Source organism: Saccopteryx leptura, chromosome 3 (assembly GCF_036850995.1).
Source record: "Saccopteryx leptura isolate mSacLep1 chromosome 3, mSacLep1_pri_phased_curated, whole genome shotgun sequence".
NCBI classification, from domain to species: domain Eukaryota; kingdom Metazoa; phylum Chordata; class Mammalia; order Chiroptera; family Emballonuridae; genus Saccopteryx; species Saccopteryx leptura.
In genome coordinates this window covers 135,334,781-135,359,608 of record NC_089505.1, presented here as the reverse complement: position 1 = coordinate 135,359,608, position 24,828 = coordinate 135,334,781, and the positions used below count along the sequence as shown (strand labels likewise).

Sequence of the window (24,828 nt, the reverse complement as noted above, 5' to 3'; positions counted from 1 at the left end):
AATTCACAGATTTAGAACAAATATTCCAAAAATTTATGTGGAAGCAAAAAAATAAACAAAAAAGACCAACATAATAGCCTCAGCAATCTTGAAAATGAAGAACAAAGTGGAAGATTTCACACTTTCTGATATCAAGTTGTTGGGGACCAAAATATAAACAGGGTATTTTTGCAATTTGGATATATCTTGAGGACAGAGGTGCTGGGCCCAACCCCCACCTCACCTGCCTAGTTAACAAAGAGCCATACCTGATTCTCGCTTGTCCCACCCGTGTTCTCAGGAAGAGACTGGGAGCTAGTTTCTTATAGGTGTAAAGTTAGATTTGAATGGTATGGTGGGGGTTGTCTTTGAGTTGTCTTGGAAACAATTGAATTGCTAATGGACCACTTTATTTCCATGAAAAAAGACCAATGCGTCTTTGGGAGCAGCCATGTTATGGCTGAGGAACAGTAGAGACTGTTCGCCATGCCATCCTCCTGAACCCATCTGTATGTATATATCTTTAAGTCTCTGTCTATAATTTATTCAATTCCATACCTTTTTCCATTTGAGACCCTGTAATAGACTCATCGTAGCTGGACTGTGACAATTGGCACCCATATGTATGGCCTCGAGAATGGGAAAGAAGAGAGGTAATGGAACCCCTCAGAAGTGTGCACATGAAGTAAGTATAAAGCTTTTAGAGAGTGAAGCTTTTAAGCAGAGTTTGGGGGAAAAGTATAATAATAAAGTAATTTGGGAGTAAATAACCATGGGACAGATAGGTTCAAAAGTGAGGGACTGGCCTTGGCCGGTTTGCTCAGTGGTAGAGCGTCGGCCTGGCGTGTGGAAGTCTCTGGTTTGATTCCTGTCCAGGGCACACAGGAGAGGCGCCCATCTACTTCTCCACCCCTCCCCCTCTCCTTCCTCTCTGTCTCTCTCTACCCCTCCCACAGCCAAGGCTCCATTGGAGCAAAAGATGACCCGGGCACTGGGGATGGCTCCTTGGCCTCTGCCTCAGGCGCTACAGTGGCTCTGTTCACGACAGAGCGACGCCCCAGATGGGCAGAGCATCGCCCCCTGGTGGGCGTGCCGGGTGGATCCCGGTCGGGTGCATGCAGGAGTCTGTCTGACTGCCTGCCTCCCCATTTCCAGCTTCAGAAAAGTACAAAAAAAAAAAAGTGAGGGACCTTTTTCTTTTTGTACAAATGTTTTTATTTGAGAATAAGTTATTTGATCAGAATGAGGTAGAAACAGGGGAATGTAAATATGAGAAGAACTTGGAGTCTGAGAATAACTTGGGAGATGAAAATACCGCGACTATGGCCATTTTAAACTTTGCACCTCTGCCGCCCTCTACTCCCAAGGTCTTTGTCTCAGACTCTTGGAGATCCCTGCTCCAACAAGCTTTGGGTCAAGCTCAAGATGCAGGGAAAAAATGGAGGAATTCAGCAATATTAGGCAAGTTCCTGATGAGCAATATCAAGAATTTATTTCACAGCTTATTTCGGCAGTTGAAAGAATAGTGGTAGAAAAGAAATTTATATCAGAATATGCGCTAATGTTGGGACTTCATACATACAAGGTCTTGCTTTTGCCATAGTTGTTAAGGCAAAAATTCCAGGGTATTTTTTTTTTTTTTGTATTTTTCTGAAGTTGGAAACGGGGAGGCAGTCAGACAGACTCCCGCATGCGCCCGACCGGGATCCACCCAGCACACCCACCAGGGGGCAATGCTCTGCCCATCTGGGGCGTTGCTCTGTTGCAACCGGAACCATTCTAGTGCCTGAGGCAGAGGCCATAGAGCCATCCTCAGTGCCCAGGCCAACTTTGCTCCAATGGAGCCTTGGCTGCGGGAGGGGAAGAGAGAGACAGAGAGGAAGGAGAGGGGGAGGGGTGGAGAAGCAGATGGGCGCCTCTCCTGTGTGCCCTGGCTGGGAATTGAACCCAGAACTCCTGCACGCCAGGCCGATGCTCTACCACTGTGCCAACTGGCCAGGGCCAATTCCAGGGTATTTTGATAAAAGGCAAAATAAATGGAAGAAGGAAAGTCAGGGAAATATTTATGCCAGTGGATCTTGTTTCCAATGTGGGGATTCAGGGCATTTTGCTAGAAAGTGCCTTGCTCCTCCAACCTTCCCCAGAATATCATCCTTGGACTCTTCTTCAAGCCCGGCTGGCTCCTAAGGATCCAGACCTTTGCCCACGCTGTAAAAAAGGGAAACATTGGGTGAACGAGTGTAAGTCTAAATATAATGCCGAGGGTCAAAAGATTCAGAGAAGCTGCGGAGGCTACTGCTGCCAGCGCAGGCTGGTCATGGTCCCCTCTTGGAAGTGCAGGTGGCCATGTGCACGCAGGTGGCAGAGGGGGTGTGTCCTGCAGATGGCAGCGGTAGCATGGGTTGGGTACGCAGTGAAGCCTCCTGTGCTGGAATGTGTGGCTCCTGCAAGCTCACGGCTCAGCAGCAGAGGAAGCACTGCTGAGGCCCGGAGCCCCAGATCCTGGTGGCAGTGGCAGCACTATGGCAGGCTGACCCTCGTATGGGTGGGGCGGGGCTCTGCCTGAGTGGCCCAGCCCTGGGAGGGGAGTGGGGAAGCCTTCCCCTGCATTTCAGCAGGGGTTGAAATGGAGGGATTTAGGCTGCCAGACACAGCAGCTATTAGAATTTAAGAATGTTTAGAAGACTCAGATGCTTTTTAAAGTTGTATTATTACTGATTTTCTTTAGTAAATAAAAAGACTTAAGAGTTTGGGAAAATTACACCTTTTTCCCATTATTTTCTAACTTTCTTTAGACTATTATTTTATTTATTTCCTATTCTATGCCTGAAAAGAGGGCAAAGGGAATGCCTACTTGGGTATGACTAAACAGAATCTCATATGTGGCCACCTAGAAATCCTCGAAATTTTCCGAGAGAGAGTTCTGTTTAGTTTTTATCCTTTATTATATTTTTATTAAAATAGCCCTGCGTAAGATCAACCGGGCCACGTTCTAATCTCTAAAATCCCGGGTTTCACTCTTGAATTGTGTAATTCTTGTTTCTGTTTAGTCTTTGTTTAATGTTGTCTAAATGTGTTTTAGACACATTAAGGCCTAAGTTAAGTTCTTGCATGCAAAAATTGGAAATACCGGCTCTAATATTGAAGAAATAAAATGATATCATCCTTATAAATTTATAATTTTAATTAGAACAAGTAAAGCATGCTAATTTAAATTTAAATAAAATGAATATGGATCCTAAAGACTTGTTAATTTGGCCAAAGTGCTCCAAGCTAAAGTTGCTGCAGCTGCAAAGCTTGAAGCAGGGTGGATTTGCTTGACAAAATTGTAAATTTTTTTACTCTTTAAAATGCCTGTTAATTAATGGGGTAGAAATGTTTTGATAAGTATGGGAATGTTACTTTAAAATGCATTTACTATATTTTGTTAGAAGTTAACATAAATACAAGTATTTCTTACAATCTTTGAAGTCAAGGTATTATAAAGGGCGCCCAAGAAATGCTTAAAGGTCAATCGTAAATAATATAAAAAAAGGGGGGAGTCATATCCTGGAACTCCTGCAAATCTACTTTATCATGCTTTTACTTTTAAAATTTCTTTTGAATGCTGATGTACAGGGTTATTCAGCAGCTGAGAGACTCTGGAATCCTACAGGAGATGCTAAACCTCTTTCTCCTGCAAACTTTTATCCTCTTTTATTTGATCCAGCCAATAATGCTGTTTTGTCTTTTTCCAAATAGCTCCAGATATATGGAAAAAGTTTATATAGGCAGATGAAGACTCTCAAATACCTCAGAAAAATCTTTTGAGCATGGCGTTTAAAGTCTATAATGACCAAGAGGAACAGAAAAGGCAGACAAGGCCCAAAAAGAGATCAGGCAAAATACCAGTTCTTGGCATATGCCCTTAAGAACTCCAATGCCCCAAAGGGGCCTCATAGGACTCCATCAGGGTCCTGCTTCAAGAGTGAAAAAAAGGTCATTGAGCTAAAGTCTGCCAGGCTTCTCAGCCCCCACCAGGGACATGTGTTTACTGTGGGGAAAAAGGGACATTGGAAAGTAAGCTGCCCTCTTGCTCCTCTAAGGGAGGGTTCAGTCTTTTCCAGCCCTGCTCCAGCCACCTGTGACCTAACCTTGCCCAGCCTGCTGGGACTTGCCACTGAAGGCTAAAGGTGCCCAGGGCTGTTGACCCCCATCTCACGTCACCGTGGACGGGCCCAGGGTATTTCTTCCAAGTAACAGGTAAACTGATCTTATTTCTTATGAACATGAGGGCCAGTTACTATGCTTTGACTGAATGTTCTGTTTTTTATTCATCCCTCAAAGATCTCTGTTATGGGTGTTGATAGTCTTATCTTCTGCTGCTTTGTTTAATATATAGTGCCTCATTTATTCCCCCTGCCTTAATGCCCCATGCCTATTTTAGGCTGGGACCTGCTTCTAATTTAGACAAATTTACCTCTGCCACCTAGTATAGTGTATCCCAAGGTTCTCTTCACCACGTCATGGCTGCAGAACTCCAGGGAAAGGTCCCTGAGTTCATCTCTCCATTTTAAAGAAAATGGAAGCTCCATCTCCATATCTGCTGCAGATGGCTTTTCCAGTCTATCTGAATCATTGCCAGCTAGAAGCAGTGGTCATTGGGACTTGGATTCTAGCTGCAAAGTGTGAAAATGTGACCACAACTCCAGTGCTTTGTGGACTTTTCCTGAATGTGTGTGACTCCTGCTCCTTGGGACAGTTCTCAGACTGAAGTAGGATTGGGTTACATTTACAAATAATATGAAGCGGTGATAGTGTCAACATGGATTTGGTGAAATTACATTAACATGTTAAGGACATTTAAGACTATAAGAATTTTATTTTAGATCCTGTTGTATTAGTTAAGACTTTGCTTGATAATCTAATAGGCTTTAATCACTTCATTGTATTAGGATACTTGTTATAGTATCTGTTAGCATTGGCTATTTTAATTTTGTTGTTTATTTTATATTTTTCCAGTCTGCCTCCAAATCGGAACATGGGAATTCAGATGAGTATGAATCACAGCACATGAATTGAAGTTTTAAAAAATACAAAAGGGGGATCTGTTGGGGACCAAAATATAAACAGGGTATTTTTGCAATTTGGATATACCTTGGGGACAGAGGTGCTGGGCCCAACCCCCACCTCACCTGCCTAGTTAACAAAGAGCTATACCTGATTCTTGCTTGTCCCACCCATGTACTCCGGAAGAAACTGGAAGCTAGTTTCTTACTGGTGTAAAGTTAGATTTGAATGTTATGGTGGGGGTTGTCTTTGAGTTGTCTTGGAAACAATTGAATTGCTAATGGACCACTTTATTTCCATGAATAAAGACAAATGCGTCTTTGGGAGCAGCCATGTTATGGTTGAGGAACAGTAGAGACTGTTCACCATGCCATTCTCCTGCTCCTGAGCCCATCTGTATGTATATATCTTTAAGTCTCTGTCTATAATTTATTCAATTCCATACCTTTTCCCGTTTGAAACCCCACAATAGACTTATCGCGGCTAGACCGCAACATCAAGTTATACTACAAGGCCATTGTAATCAAAACAGCTTGGTATTGGTATAAGAACAGGTATACAGATCAATCGAACAGAACAGAGAACTCAGAAATAAACCCACACATTTACGGTCAGTTGATATTTGACAAAGGAGGCAAGAGTATACAATAAAGTAAAGACAGTCTCTTTAATAAATGGTGTTGGGAAAATTAGACAGGTATATGCAAAAATAATGAAACTAGGCCACCAACTTACATCATTTATAAAAACAAGCTCAAAATGGATAAAAGGCTTAAAAGTAAGTTGTGAAACCATAAAAATCTTGGAAGAAAACATAGGCAGTAAACTCTCCAATATTTCTTGTAGCCTATTTTTGCCAATATATCTCCATAGGCAAGTAAAATAAAGGTCAAAATAAACAAATTGGGATATATCAAACTAAGAAGCTTTTGCACAGCAAAAGACACCATTAACAAAATATAAAGACAACTCACACTATGAGAGAACATAAAATCCGATATATCTTATAAGAGGTTAATAACCAAAATTTATAAAGAACTTATAAAATTCAACACCAGGAGGGTAAAAAATCCAATTAAAGATGGGCAAAGGAACTGAATAGACACTTCTCTAAAGAGGACATACAGATTGCTAATAGGTATATGAAAAAATTTTCAGTTACTAATCATCAGAAAAATGCAAATTAAAACCACAATGAGATACCACAGCATACCTGTCAGAATGGCTCTCATTAACAAATCAACATACAATTGCTGGCGAGGGTGTGGAGAAAAGGGAACCCTCCTGCACTGCTGGTGGGAATGCAGACTGGTGCAGCCACTGTGGAAAACAGTATGGCATTTCCTCAAAAAATTAAAAATGGTGCTGCCTTTTGACCCAGCTATTTCACTTTTAGGAATATATCCTAAGAATCCCAAAATACTAATTCAAAAGAAGATATGCACCCCCATGTTTATGCAGCATTATTTATAATAGCCAAGATCTGCTATTGTTTACAATGCTGCCATAAATATGGGGGTGCATTTCTTTTTATCAGTTGGTGATATGGTGTCCTTGGGATATATTAATTGTGTAAACACAATTAATTAAATAAAAAAATAAAATAAAACGAAGGCAAACAAAAAAATATAGCCAAGTTCTGGAAACAGCCCAAGTGTCTGTCAGTGGACAAGTGGATTAAAAAGCTGTGGTACATATATACAATGGAATACTGTGTGGCCATGAAAAGAGAAGGAAATCTTACCTTTAGTGACAACATGGATGGAACTGGAGATTATTATGCTAAGTGAAATAAGCCATGCAAATAAAGACAAGTATCATATGATATCTGTTATATGTGAAATCTAATGAACACAATGAATGGGGGAATGGAATAGAGGCAGAGGCGGAGTCATGTGGAGTAGAGAAACAGCTGTCAGAGGGAAGGAGGATGAGGAGATGGGATCAGAGAAGGTGAAGAGATTAACGAAATTATATATATACATTGCTTATAGATACAGTTAGCAGGACAGCAAATCCCAGTGGGAAGGGGTGAGGGAGTCGGGGGAGGAAGCAAAGAGGGTGTAATGGGGGACACATTGTTGGTGGTTCATGGTGTTATATTGGGTGGGAAATTTAAATCCGGGTTAACACAATAAATTAAAAAATTTAGTTTAAGAAATTAGAGCAGCACTAATTCAAATAGAAAACAAAAAAAAAAACCTAGAAAAAATTAATACAAAAAAGAAGTGGTTCTTTCAAAAGATCAATAAAATTAACAATCCTCCAGCTAGACACATTGAGGAAAAAAGAGAAATGACTAATATCAACAAAAGTTTAAGTGAAAGAGGAGAACTTACTACAGACATCATAGATATACAAAGGATCATACTAGAATACTATGAAAGAATACATACCACCGAATTTAACAGTCTAGAAGAAATGGATAAGTTCCTAGAACTATACAATCTTCCTAGACTGAGTCACATATAAGTGGATAACCTAAATAGACCTATAAGCAGGGAGGATATAGAAACAACTATCAAAAACCTCCCCAAAATTAAAAGTCCAGGACCAGATGGCTACACTAGTGAATTCTACCAAACATTCAAAGGATATTGGTACCTATCCTTCTCACAGTCTTCCAAAAATAGAAGAAAAAGTAATATACCCTAACACATTTTATGAGGCCAACATAACCTTGATACTAAAACCTGGCAAAGTACACTAAAGATCAATAACTCTAGTGTATACAGATACAAAAAGTCCTAAACAAAATTCTAGCAAATCAAATAAAATACATTAAAAAATAATAATACATCCTGATCAAATGAGATTCACTCCAGGAGAAGGATGATTCAAAATAAGTAAATTGATCAACATGATACACCCCATCAACAAAACAAAGGGCAAAAATCATGATTCTCTCAATAGATGCAGAAAAATCATTCAATAAGATACAACATCTATTTATGTTTAAAACACTCAATAAACTGGACCAGGTGGTAGCGCAGTGGATAGAGCATTGGACTGGGATGCAGAGGACTCAGGTTCGAAAGCCTGAGGTTGATAGTTAAGCGTGGGCTCACCAGCTTGAGCATAGGGTTGCTGGCTTGAGTGTGGGATCATAGACATGACCTCATGGTTGCTGGCTTGAAGCCCAAAGTTGCTGGCTTGAGCCCAAGGTCACTGGCTTGAGCAAGGGGTCACTCTCTCTGCTGGAACGCCCCCCCCCCCCCAGTCAAGGCACATATGAGAAGGCAATCAATGAACAACTAAGATGCCACAAAGAATTTATGCTTCTCATTTCTCTCCATTTTTGCCTGTCCCTCTCTCTGACTCTCTCTCTCTGTCTCTGTCATAAAACAAAACAAACAAACAAAAAACACTCAATAAAATGAGTATAGATGTAAAGTACCTCAACATAATAAAGGCCATATATGAAACCATCATCCAATATTATATTATTCTTTATTTCTTTATTTATTTATTTATTTGTATTTTTCTGAAGCTGGAAATGGGGAGAGACAGTCAGACAGACTCCCGCATGCGCCCGACCGGGATCCACCTGGCACGCCCACCAGGGGTGATGCTCTGCCCACCAGGGGGCGATGCTCTGCCCATCCTGGGCATCGCTATGTTGCGACCAGAGCCACTCTAGCGCCTGAGGCAGAGGCCACAGAGCCATCTCCAGTGCCCGGGCCATCTTTGCTCCAATGGAGCCTTAGCTGCGGGAGGGGAAGAGAGAGACAGAGAGGAAGGAGAGGGGGAGGGGTGGAGAAGCAGATGGGCGCCTCTCCTTTGTGCCCTGGCTGGGAATTGAACCTGGGACTTCTGCACGCCAGGCCGATGCTCTACCACTGAGCTCAACCGGCCAGGGCCCAATATTATATTAAATGGTGAAAAACTAAAGGCTTTTCCTCTAAAGTCAGGAACAAGACAAGGTTGCCCACTCTCTCCACTCCTATTTAACAGAGTACTGGAGGTCTTAGCCAGAGCATTTGGGCAAGAGAAAGAAATAAAAGGCATCCATATTGGGAAAGAAGAAGTAAAGGTATCACTTTTTTCAGCTGCCATAATCCTGTATATAGAAAACCCCAAGACTTCACCGAAAAACTATTAGAAACAATAAACCAATACAGTGAAGTTGCAGTATACAACATCAATACACAAAAAGCCTATAGCTTTCCTGTACGTCAATAATAAAACTTCAGAAAATGAATTCAAAAAACCTATTTCTTTTACAAATGCAACAACAACAAAATAAAATACTTAGGAATAAATTTAACAAAGGATGTGAAGGACCTATATACTAAAAACTACAAAGCATTATTAAAAGAAATGAAAAGAGACACATGAAATGAAAAAATATTCCATGTTCATAGATTGGAAGAATCAACATAGTTAAAATGGCTGCATTACCCAAAGAAATATACAAATTTAATGTAATACCTATTAAAATCCCAATATCATTTTTATTTTTAAATTTTTTATTTTTATGTATTTTTCCAAAGTGAGAAGGGGGGGAGGCAGACAGACAGACTCCCACATGCACCTGTGCGCCCGACCGGGATCCACCTGGCATGCCCACCAGGGGGCGATACTCTGCCCATCTGAGGTGTTGCTCTGCTGCAATCGGAGCCATTCTAGTGTCTGAAGTGGAGGCCATGAAGCCATCCTCAGTGCCTGGGCCAACTTTGCTCCATTGGAGCCTTGGCTATGGGAAGGGAAGAGAGAGATATCTCCTGTGTGCCCTGGCCGGGAATCGAACCCGGGACTGCCACATGCCGGGCCGACACTCTACCACTGAACCAACCAGCAATGGCCCCAATATAATTTAAAAAAAAATAGAACAAAAAATCACCAGGTTTATATGGAACTATAAAAATCCCTGAATAGCCAAAGCATAAAAATGAAGCTGAAGGTATCACACTACCTGACTTCAAATTATACTATAGGGTCATAATAATCAAAACAGCATGGTACTGGCAGAAAAACAGACATACAGACCAATAGAACAGAATCGGGAGCCCAGAAATAAAACCACATATATATGGAGAAATCAGCTTTGACAAAGAAGTAAAAAACACACAATGGAGAAAAGAAACCTCTTTAATAAATGATGCTGGGAAAATTGGAAAGCCACTTGCAAAAGAATAAAATTTGACTATAACTTGTCCCCCTGAAGAAAAATTAATTCAAAATGGATCAAAAATCTAAATATAAGATTTGAAACAATAATAAATTACATACAAGAAAACACAGATACCAAACTTTTGGACCTTGGCCAAAGAGAACATTTTATGAATTTGACTCCAAAGGCAAGGAAAGTACAGGCAAAATGAATAAAGTAAAGGGTTATTAAATAAATAAATGAATGAATAAATGGAACTATATATCAAACTAAAAAACTTCTGCACAGCTAAAGAAAACACAACAAAACAAAAAGTTAGCCAATGAAATGGAAGATGATATTTACAAACAACAGCTCTGATAAGGGGTATCCAAAATACATAAAGAACTCACAAAGCTCAGCAACAAACAAGCAAACAATCCATTTAAGAAATGGAAAGAGGACCTGAACAGACACTTCTCCCAAGAAGACATACAAATGGCCGAAAGATATATGAAAAGATGTTCATCTTCACTAACTATTAGAGAAATGCAAATCAAAACTATTAATACAATGCGATACCACCTCACACCAGTTAGATTGGCTATTACCAAAAGGACAGGTAATAACAAGAGTTGGAGAGGCCGTGGAGGAACCCTTATTCACTGCTGTTAGGAATGCAAACGGGTATAGCCATTATGGAAGAAAGTATGGTGGTTTCTCAAAAAAATCAATAATAGACCTACCATATGACCCAGCAATCCTCTAATGGTTATCTATCCACAAAACTAAAAAATATTGGTATACAAAGACACATGCACCCCCATGTTCATTGCAGCATTATTCACAGTGGCCAAGACATGGAAACAATCAAAGTGTCCCTCGATAAAAGATTGTATAAAGACGATGTACATACATACAATGGAATACTACTCAGACATATTAAATGATGACATAGTGCCATTTACAACATGGATGGACCTTGAGAACATTATACTAAGTAAAATAAGTAAGTCAGAAAAAACTAAAAACTATATGATTTCACACATATGTGGGATATAAAAATGAGACTCATGGACATAGATAAAAGTGAAGTGGTTACCAGGAGGAGGGGAGTGGGGGGGAATAAAGAGGGAAAAATATACAGTGATGGAATAAGACTTGACTTTGGGTGATGGGTACACGACCCAATCAACAGTTCAAATGCTATAGAAGTGTTTACCTGAGACTTATGTACTCTTATTAATCAATGTCATCCCATTAAATTTAATTTTCTAAATAAAATTATATTAAAAAAAGAAATAATAATAAGAAGGTAAGTGGGTGGGTGTGGGGGCTGCTAAATTATCTAAAATGCGTCATACTTAATTTTTTTGACATGATTATCTCAGTCCTCACAATCATTCTGTAAGGCAGGGAAATTAGCTACCTTTTTAGTGATAAAGGTCCTTCTTGCTATAGGTATAGATTGCTAACCTTTAAGAAGTTAACAGGAAGTTTTAGCTAAATATTGTGCTCCTCTGCAGAACTTAGGCTAGTTTTCTCATTAACTTTTTTTTTTTATCCATCCAACATCCAGTCATACCAGTGGCAACACAGGATAATACTTAAGTTTACGGACTTTAGAATCAGACAAATCTGCCACACTTATGGGCAAGCTCTTAGAATCGTACATTCCTCATTCTTAAAATGGAAATGTTATCTTCTTCATACGGTTGTTGTAGGGTTGAATAAAATAATGTACTTCACAATGTGTGGTACATAATATGTGTGAGATTATTTTAAAAAGATTTTTAAAATATATTTTTAAAATTTATTGACTTTACAGAGAGAGGAAGGGAGAGAAAGAGACAGGAGCATTAATCTGTCCCTGTATGTGCCTGGACCAGGGATCAAACTGGCAACCTCTGCGCTTTGGAATGATGTTCTAATCAACCAAGCCAGAGGGCCAGGGGGGTTTTAAGATTTTTCCACTTCTCATCTCATGCACTCAGTACTGTCATTTATATATCCTTATTTGATACACAATAAGACTGAGGGTTAGAGAGATCAAATGACTTTGGCTACACTGTTAGCAAGAGGTGAAGTCAGAGCTTGAAACTAGGTCTGTAACTTCAAACACACCCAGTCACTACAACATACTACTTCCCCATTAAGGTCTGTGTGAGTTGACAATTGGCCATTGAGCTATCTCTCTCTCTTTTATAACTGCCTTATTGGAGTTTTTTTTTTATCAAAAAGACTCAAAATTACAAAAGGCTAATGACTTTATTTTTAAAAGAATATTATTTTATTGAAATGTACAAAAAGTGCCCACATCTTAAGTATAAAACTTGGTGAGTTTTTTACACATGTGTACACCTGGTTATCCTCCAACCAATTCAAGATAAAAAAACATTACTAGCATTCCAGAGAGTTCCCTTATACTCCTTTTCAGTCAGCACACACCCTTGGAGATAACCACTCCTCTAAGATTCTCTCAGCATAGATTAGTTTTACCTGTTTTTGGACTTCATGTGAAAGGAATCATGGTATGCTCTCTTTTGTGTTTGGTTTCTTTCACTCATCATTATTATTATGTCATATGAATATGCCCAAAGTATTTACCCACCCTACTGTTGTCACTTAGTTTGCTTCCACTTTGGGGCCATTATGAATAGAGCTGCCATGAACATGTCTTTTGTGAGACATATATTAAAAATAATAAGCCCTTTTTTCTTTTGTACATATACACAGGAATGGTATCGTTGGATTACAGTGTAAGTGTGTCTTTAACTTTAGTAGATACTATCTAACAATTTTCTAAACTGGTTAATTGACAACTCCTATCAGCAGATATGATAATTCCATTTGCTCCACATTCTCAAAACTCTTGGCATTGTTAGTCTTTTTTGTATCAACTGGCTTCCATGTGTGTGTGTGTGTGTGTGTGTGTGTGTGTGTGTGTGTGTGTGTGTGTGTGACAGAGACAGAGAGAGGGACAGATAGGGACAGACAGAGAGGAAGGGCAACAGATGAGAAGCATCAATTCTTTGTTGTGGCACCTTAGTTGTTCATTCATTGCTTTCTCATACTTGTTTTGACTAGGAGGCTACTGTAGACTGAGTGACCCCTTGCTCGAGCCAGTGACCTTGGGCTCAAAGCTGGTGAACCTTGCTCATATCAGATGAGCCCGTGCTCAGACTGACGACCTCCGGGTTTTGAACCTGGGTCCTCCACATCCCAGTCTGATGCTCTATCCACTGCACCACTGCCTGGTCAGATCTGGCTTCCATTTTTAAAGAAGATAGAATGTAGCTATCAGTGTGGCTTAAAGAGGAAAACCAGACCAATGAGCAGAAGTTAGAGGGTTAAAAATCTCTCTTACCATTAGATGGCCCGTAAAATAGAATAAGTTCTCTTTCTGCCACCAGCAAGACTTAAGCAGAGGCTAGAGGTCCATTTGTTGTGGTAAATTTAGTGGGGGTGTCCCTGGCATCAGAAAGTTTTGTTTATATGACTCCTGTGTGCCCATCCAAACATAATACTATTTTGACTCAGCTTAGACTTGCAAATCTCTTGAGCTGGAAGAAACCTCTAAGTCAGCCTTCTTCCTCATTTTATAGATATTACTGATGCCTAGCCTGTACTCTATCTATATGCACCACTAACTATGAAGGGCATTGTTTTTCCATATAAAGAGGATTTTATAAGCACTCCCGTCCAGAGAGCATACAAGCATCTTTCCCTTCCCCCTCTTCTTCCTCACAGGCGAGTTACCTTTATCCTCTCTCCTAGGCTCCAAGGGCCCTACTTTGGTCTCAGCAACTTGTTTCCTGAGCCTACGTAGCCCAGCTGGCTTACTTCTACTACCTCTGTAACTTTCTAAATAAACTTTCTCTTATAATTTGAGTTCATGGCTCTGAATTTTTTCTTTGCCGAATTCAAGAACTGATGTCAAATTTCTCCACCAATACCGCTGGTAACAAATATAGTTTGGAATAATCAGGGAAGACTTTTAAGCATTAGAGGATCTGAAAAATGAAAGAATTAAGACAAGAAGGAAGGAGGGCATTCTGTATGGTATGAAAACGAAATGTGGAAGGAATGTTGGTTGAACTGTATATAGTAAGTTCACCTTGGACTATAGGATCCATAAAAGAGCAAATGTAAATGCTGATTAATCACATGACATTGGTTGATGTATTTCACTTGGTATAATGACTTCAAGTCTATCTGTGTAGTTGCAAAGGGTAAAATTGCATTTTTTATATGGTTGAGTAATATTCTATTGTATATATGCATCATATCTTATTTATCCAAAAGTCTATAAATAGATATTTCTGTTGGCAATTATGTATAAGTTGTTCTTCTTTATTTCCTATTATAGCCTTTGTTTTAAAGTCTATTTTGTCTGATATAATTATTGTTACCTCAGTTTAAAAAAAATTTTATTTTCATGAAATGTAATAAAATAGACCTTTAGTTTCAGTCTGTGTGTGTCTTTCTATCTGAAATGAGTCTACAAATACCATATAATTTAATTTATATGTGAAATCTAAAAAATAAAATAAACAAACAAAACAGAAGTAAACTCATATAGAAAAAAATTTTTGATGTTTGCCAGATGGGAGGGGAGAGGAGGTTAAGAGACTGAGTAAAAAGGGTGAAGGGATTAAGCAATACAGATCAGTAGTTACAAAAGAGCCTCAGGAATGTAAAGTAGAGCATACAAAATATAGTCAATAATATTGTAGTAATTACCGTATTTCCCCATGTATAAGACGCACCTTTTTTCGAAAAATTTGGGGTCTAAAAACTGGGTGCATCCTATACAGTGGTTGAAGATTTTTTTACTTGCATTTCCCGCTTTTTCGCGCTTGTTTTTGAGCTCATTGTTGAAGACAGTGATTCATCATCAGACACAGATGAGGACAAGCTAATAGATAGGGGTTTTGACAGTGCTGAAGCATTGTATGAATATTATGATGTATAAAACTTGAGTTCAATAACTTCATGTATAACATTTCTTTCTCAAATTTCGGGCCCAAAAATTAAGGTGTGTTTTATACATGGGGAAATGCGGTATGTATGGTGCCAGCTGGGTACTAGTTTATCAGAGGATTATTAACCTTGTAAGTTATATAAATGTCTCTAGCCACTATACTGTGCGCTTAAAACTAATATAATATTAAACATCAACTTTAATTAAAAAAAAATTTAAATTGAAGGCCCTGGTCAGATAGCTCAGTTGGTTAGAGCATTGTCCTGAAGCACAGAGGTTGCTAGTTTGATCCCCAGTCAGGGCACATATAGGAACAGATTGATGGTCCTGTCTTTCTCTGCCTCTCTCCCTTCCTCTCTTTCAAATCAATAAAATAAATATTTGTTAAAAATATTTAATTAAGGCCCTGGCCAGTTGGCTCAGTGGTAGAGCATTGGGCTTGTGTGTGGAAGTCCTGGGTTGGATTCCCGGCCAGGGCACACAGAAGAAGTGCCCATCTGTTTCTCCACCCCTCCCCCTCTCCTTTCCCTCTATCTTTCTCTTTCCCTCCCGCAGCCAAGGCTCCATCGGAGCACAGTTGGCCTGAGTACTGAGGATGGCCCCATGGCCTCCGCATCAGGTGCTCTGGTTGCAATAGAGCAACACCCAGATGGGTAGAGCATCTCCCCCTGGTGGACTTGCTGGATGGATCCCAGTCAGGCACATGCAGGAAGAAGTTTATCTCTCTGCCTCCCTGTTTCTCACTTCAGAAAAATACAAAAGAAAAAAGAAAGAAAGATGACAAGGGCCAGTTTGTGGAAGGTTCAAACACATATTAAGGAAATTTTACTGTATCTTAAGCAAGCAATAACTGATCTTTGAAGATAGTATTTGAACAAGTGAGTGGCAACGCAAAAGCTGCAGACAAAGCTAAATAAATACCTGTTTGCCCTGAAAGATTAGTTTCCTTGAGATCAAAACAGAACAAAACAAAAGAACAATTTATATAGGTGTTTTCTATGAGAGGTCAGAATGACCTGCTTTGCCTAGCTGATTCCCAGATTAGCCTCCTGTGGAAAGATTAGTTTGTGGTTTCCTAAAGTGAGTTATTTGATCTATTCATTTGCTATTTTGTTCTTGCTCAATTAAATTCTTATGGACTTTCCCCCACACTGGGCCTTGCCACAGAGTATCCTTTCAGATTTTCTCCATCTTTGACAATTCACTTCAACTTTAGGGATATTAACCCCTGCCTGCATCTGCTGCCTGTAATAAAACTTGTCTTTTGCAGGTCTAAGCCCCCCCTAACCCTGGGCAAATATAAACCAGACCTGGAGGGCATTAGCAGCCTCTTTTTAAAAAGCAGTGGTACCTGAAAATGTTCACTATTTACATCCCCCAGGGAAAACTGGTCCTTGGAATGATTTAGCTTCAGGAGTGTCTGATGAAACATCAGACTATTTCTTATTCAGCCTGTATTTGTGAAATGATCATTGGCCTGTATACCTTTTCCTTTTACAGTCTTGTGGCAGGCAGAATAGTCTCCTCCCCACCAAACTGTCCATGTCTAATCCCCAGAACCTGAGAATATGTTACCTTACACGACAACAAGCACTTTGCATATATGATTGAACATCTTAAAATGGGAAGATTGCCCTGAGTTATGTAGGGGGGCTCAGTAAAATCACAAGAGTCCTTATAAGGAAAAGAAGGAGGCAGTAGAACCAAAGATGAGTTTACTGAACTAGAGGTTAGAGAGAAGTGATATTTGTAGAGTCTTTGCCATTGGCTTTGAGGATGGAGAAAGGGGCCATGAGCCAAGGAATGTAGGTGGACTCTAGAAGCCAGGAAAAATAGGAAAGAGATTCTCCTCTTAGAGTTTCTAGAGCAGTGGTTCTCAAAGTGTGTGCCAGGGCGCACTGGTGCACCCTAGAAGATTTCCAGGTGCACCCTGTGGTATTCCGAAGAAATATGTGCCTGTTGGGGACCATAAAATCAACAGGGTTATCAGAGTTTAGATTTTGGGGGGACAGCAGTGTGGGGAATTGGCTGTAAGCTGACAATCTGCCCAACCCCCTACCTCACTTGCCTGATTAGGTTGCAAAAGGCTGTTAAGCTGTGGTGCTGGATTGTTTACACTACCCCCCATGTTCCCCAGAAAGACTGGAGGCAAGTTTCTTCTATCCTTTGTTTGGTGTAGAGTTAAGATGATGTGTATGGTGGGGGTTTCGGATTGATGATTAAACATAAGGAATTGTCTCTTGAAGCCTTTTGGATTTGTATGAAAGAAAAATATGTGGCAATATCTAAAAAAGCTTTGAACATTTTATTACAATTTTCAACATCCTATTTATGTGAATTAGGATTTTCTACCCTCAACACAATTAGGAGTAATAAGAGAGGAATTATTCAAAGTACTGATGAGAAAATGAGAGTTTGCCTTTCAAATATATGTCCAAACATTGAAGAAATCACTAGGACACATAAGGCTCATGTTTCTCATAAACACAAGAATGAAAAACTTACACATTTGCACCGGGACCTGCTGAATTTACTAAATCTTACTAAGAAGTATTTATATATATAAAAAGATAACTTTCTTGTCACTTTTTTATTTTTTAACCCCTCTTTTTTACAAATTCTAAAAAGCATAACCCAAAAAATATAACATAAAAATATTTTTTAATGTCAGAATAAATTTAATTTTGTTGTATTTATTTCATTTAATTACCATAAAAGCATACTTGGATTTTATATATTTTCTTTAATATTTGACTGAATTATTATAACATATTTTTCAGAAATTGGTATATAGTGTGCCTACAATTATTTGTAGGATTTTAAATGTGCCCCAACTTCAAAAAGTTTGAGAACCGCTGCTCTAGAGGAAAAAGTCTCTACTATCTTTTTTTTAACACTTTTTTAATCTATTGATTTGAGAGAGAGAGATGGGAACATCTTTCTGTTCTTATATGTGCCCTTACCATGGATCAAACCAGCAACCTATGTGCTTCAGGACAAAGCTCTAACCAACTAAGATATCAGGGCTCTGCTGATGTCTTGATTTTAATCTAGTAATACCCATTTCAGGTTAATAACACTGGGGAACATTTTTTTTCATTTTCTGTTGCATGAGGTTTTAGAACCGTTTCTATATATTTCTGCATCGCTGATTCCAAATCTGAAATCTTTTTTTTTTTTTTGATGTATGCTCTAGTTTTTATGCAATTTTAATTTCTTTTTGTTACAGTTAATGGCATGCATTGGTTTTTAAATTGGAGTTAAAGGGCAACGACTCTTGGATTGAACATAACCACAAGGCAATTAATGTTTTACAAACATCACTTTTACATAATTGTAGTTGTTTTTAAATGTAAAAAGTTATTATCTGATAAAAACACTCTCTTATTTTGTTTTAAGATTGAATCATGGCTTCTTCAAGTAGGTGTAAATGTAAGTATAGTCCTGACACCTTCTGTTATATATGTGGCTGTTACACACTTCAATGTCAAAGGTGCAATATTTCATCATTTGTGACACGTGCATATATTGCCTATTTTCAGGGGTTCCAATTGGTTATTCAACTCATCTGTGAGATTATAATGACATAAAATTTGTCCTCAACTTTCTGAAGTATGAGGAGCATAACTGGATCATTTGTGTGGATCTTAACATGGTAAATTTCCTGTTAGGACAACAGAGAGGTTTCATGAAGTATCCTTGCTTTCTGTGTTTGTGGGACAGCTGAGCTCAGGAGAAACACTGCACACAGAAGGAGTGGCCGAAACATGAAGCTTGGGAAGTAGGGATGCAAAATATTGTGAATGAACCTGTAGTTAATTGAGACAGGATCATTTTCCCCCCACTTCACATCAAACTTGGCTTAATAAAGCAGTTTGTTCAGACTCTGACTAAAGAAAGTGAATGCTTTCGACATATTATACTGCTTTTCCTGCCTTGTCTTTTGAGAAGATGAAAGCAGGTGTATTCGATGGACCTCAAATTCGAATCCTCATACATGACGAAGAATTTGCCAGAAAGATGAATAAGGAGGAGAAAGCAGCATGGCAGTCTTTTGTGGCAGTTACAAAGAACTTCCTTGGCAACAAAAAAGCAGAAAACTATGAACTTCTGGTTCAAAGGGTGCTGTTGGCTTTCTGCGACATTGGATGTAACATGAGTGTTAAGATTCACTTCCTGAACAGTCACCTTGATAAGTTTCCCGAAAATTTTGGAGCTGTTAGTGATGAGCAGACTACTGCTGGAGCATCAAACGAGATTGTCCTCAACAAGTACACAAATGCAAGAGCTACAAACGCAAATTTTTGCCTGAATAGAATTTAAATATGTTTTGTTCAAATTTTATGATTAAAATAAGTGTTTTAATATGTTCTATTTAAAAATTGTAGACAAATTCTAATGCAATCATATCTTTTAGTGTATTTACTGCATTATATAAATTATTATATTTTCACAAAGGTGATGCCCAAGAAGACATTCTATTTCATTATGTTAAACTAAATGTTGAAAATTTTATAATAAGATGAAAACCTAAAATCTTGAGTTGCAAAAAAACTGTAGCTTACAGAGAAAAACTAATGTCATATTTGAGATCAGCACACTCGAATTAGGTAAGGACAAGTGTTTCTGTGGATGCAACAAAAATTTTGTTCCCCAGTATAACCTACAGAACTGTAAGATTATAAATGTGGGTTGCTTTAAGTCACAAAGTTTATGGTAATTTGTTACAGCAACAATAGGAAACTAATATAGTTATGTTCAAAGTGAGTTACTTACAGACAGTACAGTATATTATTAGATTGTCTTTTTTTCCTTGTTCTGCTTAATTTCTGTCTTTCAGTTGGTACATTTAGATCATTTGCATTTTGATTAGTGATATGTTAGGGCTTAAGTCTGCCACTTTATTACTTGCTTTCTGTTTTCTCCCTCTGTTTCTCATTTTCTTTCTCTTTTTTGTCTCCTGTGCATTACCTGAACATATTTTTTTTTTCTTTTTCTTTTTCTTGTATTCTGAAGCTGGAAACGGGGATAGACAGTCAGACAGACTCCCGCATGCGCCCTACCGGGATCCACCCAGCACGCCCACCAGGGGCGACGCTCTGCCCACCAGGGGGCAATGCTCTGCCTATCAGGGGGCGATGCTCTGCCCCTCTGGGGCATCGCTCTGCCTCGACCAGAGCCACTCTAGCACCTGGGGCAGAGGCCAAGGAGCCATCCCCAGTGCCCGGGCCATCCTTGCTCCAATGGAGCCTTGGCTGCGGGAGGGGAAGAGAGAGACAGAGAGGAAGGAGGGGGGGGTGGAGAAGCAAATGGGTGCTTCTCCTATGTGCCCTGGCCAGGAATCGAACCCGGGTCCCCCGCACGCCAGGCCGACGCTCTACCGCTGAGCCAACCAGCCAGGGCCACCTGAACATATTTTAAAGGTTGATTTTTCAGGCCCTGGCTGGGTTGCACCGTGGATAGAACATCATTATGGCATGTCGAGTTGGCAGGGTTCCATCCCCAGTCAGGGCAGGTAGAGAAGTAGCCAATGAGTGCACAACTAAATGGAACAACTAAGTAGAGTAACGAGGTGATACTTCTCTTTCTCTCTCTCTATCACCCCCCTTCTCTCTCTTCCTTCTTCTATCTCTAACAATGAGGAAAAATTTTTTTAATTGATTTTCTGGCCAGGGTGACCAGTGGGTTTGCTTGGAGAGCCCGGGGGGCTGGGCTCAGTGCAGAGTGTCCTGTCCCCAGGCTAGTGAGGGTATGGAGTAGGTCAGGTTGGCCAGCTTTGTGTTTCCACCAGTGGGAGCTTTGCTGCCCAGCACAGGGAGTTTTACCGAGCTTCCTGAAGTAATGGGATGAATGCTTTCTGAGTCTCTCAGAGTCAAAGTCAGAGTGGTGGTCATGCTCCTGGAGGTGGTAGAAAGGATGAAAAGGACAAGGAAAAATAGTACGAATCTCCTGTACCAACTAGAGTGGGGAAAAGGAGAAGAAAACAAAAGAAGCAGATATTGCCAGCAAACGACCATTGGTGACATCTCACATTCAGTGCCAGTTAAAAGTATTGAAGTTAGAGATAATTAAAGACTATCTTCTTGTGGAAGAAGAAATCAGGAGCAAATGAAGGCTTTAGAAGAAAAGTAAAAGGAGGACAGATCCATGGTGGATGTTCTGGGGGGGCCCCCAATGTTGTTAGGAACCTTGGAAAAGATCATTGATGACAATCACACCACTGTGTCTACATCTGAGGGCTCAGAATGCTACATCAGCATTCTTTCGTTTGTAGACAAGAACCTGCTGGAACCGGGCTGCTCTGGTATGCTCAACAGCAGGTGTATGCTGTAATAGAGGTGTTAATGAATGACATGGATCCCTTTGTCACAGTGATAAAGGTGGAAAAGGTCTAGAAGGAGACTTTTGCTGACATTGGGAGGTTGGACAACCAAATCCAGGGACTTAAGGAGTCTGTGAAACGTCCTCTTACTAATCCTGAATGTTAGGAAGAGATGAGTATAAAGCTTCCTAAGGGGGTTATTCTCTATGGTGCACCTGGCATAAGTGTAACTTTATTAGCCAAAGGAGTAGCGAACCAAACCTCGGCCACTTTCTTGAGAGTGGTTGGCTCTGAACTTATTCAGAAGTACCTAGGTGATGGGCCTAAACAAGTTTGGGAATTGTTTCAAATTGCTAAAGAACATGCACCATTTATTGTGTTTATTGATAAAATTGATGCCATTGGAACAAAAAGATGTGGCTCAAATTCTGGTGGTGAGAGAGAAATTCAGCGAATAATGTTGGAGCTATTGGATAGTTGGATGGATTTGATTCAAGGGGCGATATAAAAGTTATCATGGCCATAAACCAAATAGACAGAAATATTGAACACCCCCTCCCGTCGGCAAACTGCGGCTCATGAGCCACATGCGGCTCTTTGGCCCCTTGAGTATGGCTCTTCCACAAAATACCACGTGTGGGCGCTACCTCGATAAGGAATGTACCTACCTATATAGTTTAAGTTTAAAAAATTTGGCTCTCAGAAAAATTTCAATCGTTGTACTGTTGATATTTGGCTCTATTGACTAATGAGTTTGCCAATCACTGCTCCAGAACAATAAAAAGATCAAGAAGCATATCTTTCAGATTCACACAAACAGAATGATGACATGACACTGGATGACTTGGTCATAGCTGAAGATTAACTCTCTGGTGCTGACATCAAGATAATCTGTGTAGAAGCTGATCTGATGGCCTTGAAAGGATGTGGAGTAAGAGTAGTAAATGAAGACCTCAAAAAATCTAAAGGATATGTTCTTTTTTTTTTTTTTTTTTTAAGTGAGAGGAGGGAAGATAGACTCCCACCTGCACCCTGACTGGGATCCACCCAGCAACCCATCTGGGGCTGATGCTCAGACCAACTGAGCTATCCTCAGCACCTGGAGCCAATGCTTGGACCAATCAAGCCACTGGCTATGGGAGCAGAAGAGGGAGAGAAGGGGGAGAGGAAGGAAAGAGAAGAAGATAATCGCTTCTCTTGTGTGCTCTGACCAGAAATCAAACTCGGGATGTCCATACACCAGGCTGATACTCTCTCTGGCCAGGGCAAAGAACAGGTTCTTTATAAAAAATAAGATGGTACCCCTGAAGGGCTCTATCTTTAACAAACCACAGTGGCCTTTGAGGAAATGGTTTGGAGTGCCCGACCTTTAGAGGGAAGAAGTTGGGGAAGTTACCCAGAGGAACCCAGGTTCTAACTGATCTTCATTAGCAAACTAAGATAGGACTCAATACCTCATTTCACACATGGTTACTCTTGTGGGCTTGGGAGTTAAACTTCCTAGGCTTAAATTCTGCCCTCTGCACTTAATGTGTTGTGTGACCTCAGGCAAGATATTTCACCCTCTAAACCTCAGTTTCCTCATCTGTTAATTGGGGAGGAAGTAATAATACAAAAACTACCCATTCATACATTTCTACTTATTTTTCTTTAGGAACTATATGCACCATTTTAAAATTTGTTCTCATCTTTATTTTTATTTTTAAATGATAGGCTTTAGTTTTTAGAGTAATTTTAGGTTCACAGAAGAATTGAGAGGAAGGTACAGAGATTTCTCTTATACTTCCTGCCCCCACGTAGGTAGAGCCTCGCCCGTCATTTACATTAGGTCTTACTCTTGGTGTTGTACATTCTGTGGGTTTGAACAAATATATAATGACATGCACCTACAATTACAGTATCATACAGAGCATTTTCACTTTCCTAAAAATCCTCTGTTTTACCTATTCATCCCTCTCTCCTCCTAACCTCTAGTGACCTCTGATCTTCTTACTGCCCTCATAGTCTTGAGTTTTCCAGAATGTCATGTAATGGGAATCATACCATATGTAGCCCTTTCACATTGGTTTCTTTCACTTAGTAATGTCAATTTAGGGTTCCTCGGTGTCTTTCCATGGCTCGATGCCTTATTTCTTTTTAGAGTGGAATAATAGTCCATTGTCGGGATGTACCATAGTTTCTATATCTATTCACCTACTGTAGGACATTGTGGTTATTTCCAAGTTTTGGTAATTTTGAATAAAGCTGCTCTAAATATCTTTATGAAAGTTTTAGTGTGTGGGCATGTTTTCAAAACCTTCGGGTAAACCCCAAGGAGCCTGATTGCTGGACTGTGTGGTTAAGTCTGGTTAGTTTTGTAATAAACCATTAAACTTTTTTCCAAAGTGGCGTATCATTTTACATTTACACCAGCAATAAATGAGGGTTCCTGTTGGAACTGATCACGTGCCCTCTTCCTTTACAATCAGGACTTGTGAGATGCCCCTTTAAGATGATAGGAATATGCCCTGATCCTCCTTGTTCTGAGACTATTGCTTACTCTTGCTCCTGTTCTGAAACACTTCCGTCAACCTTTTGCAGGTTTTGGAAGATGTGGCTGGACGTCAGAAGTCCAATTATGTCTCACTAGGCTAACATGAAAGTATCCGCAGGGATATGTCCTACCAGAGGCTCTAGCAGAGAATCCATTTTCTTGCCTTTTCCAGTTTCCCTTTAAATTGGGTTGGCTGCCACTCTTAGGTTTTTCTGTTGCACCCTATGCTTCCTTCTAGCATAGCATTGATGATTTATTAGAGTGATGATCTCTTTTAAAAAGACTACAACTACAACTACTCAAGTTAATTGATTTGAGCCTCATGATACACTACAAACAAACCAAAAAGAAGAAAAGTAACGTGACAGGCATCTGTGTACTCAGCCCTGAGATGAAATATGTTAGTGATTTTCCATGTTTTCTCTTTTGGGAGTAAAAGGTATGACATTATCAAGGCGCCACTTGTCCCAAATCTTTCTCCACCTTCCATCCCTGAAGGTGAACACTCACCTGAAGTTGATGTGAAAAAACTTCTCCCTCCTCCATCTCCCTCACTCAACAGCTGGCGCCATAAAGGCAGGCAGGAAAGATGCGCATTGTTTTGCTGGGATCTCTCTCTTGCCAGGCTCAGCACAGGACTTGTCAATCAATGGTTGTGGAACAGCGGGCTAGATAAAACCAGCCTCAGCTTGATTGCCTTGAACTTGCCACCTTTCGAAGTAGTATTTTTTCTGTTCTTCTTCTTCTTCTTCTTCTTCTTCTTCTTCTTCTTCTTCTTCTTCTTCTTCTTCTTCTTCTTCTTCTTCTTTCTTCTTCTCTTCTTCCTCCTCCTCCTCCTTCTTCTTTTTTTTGACAGCTTTGCTTGTCAT

General features: G+C 39.8%; 1 pseudogene; it reads left to right on the top strand.

Moving 5' to 3' along the window:
• The first annotated feature begins 1,301 nt into the window (after window positions 1-1,301).
• LOC136398320 (26S proteasome regulatory subunit 4-like) lies at window positions 1,302-22,750 on the top strand (annotated as a pseudogene).
• The last annotated feature ends 2,078 nt before the right edge of the window (window positions 22,751-24,828 follow it).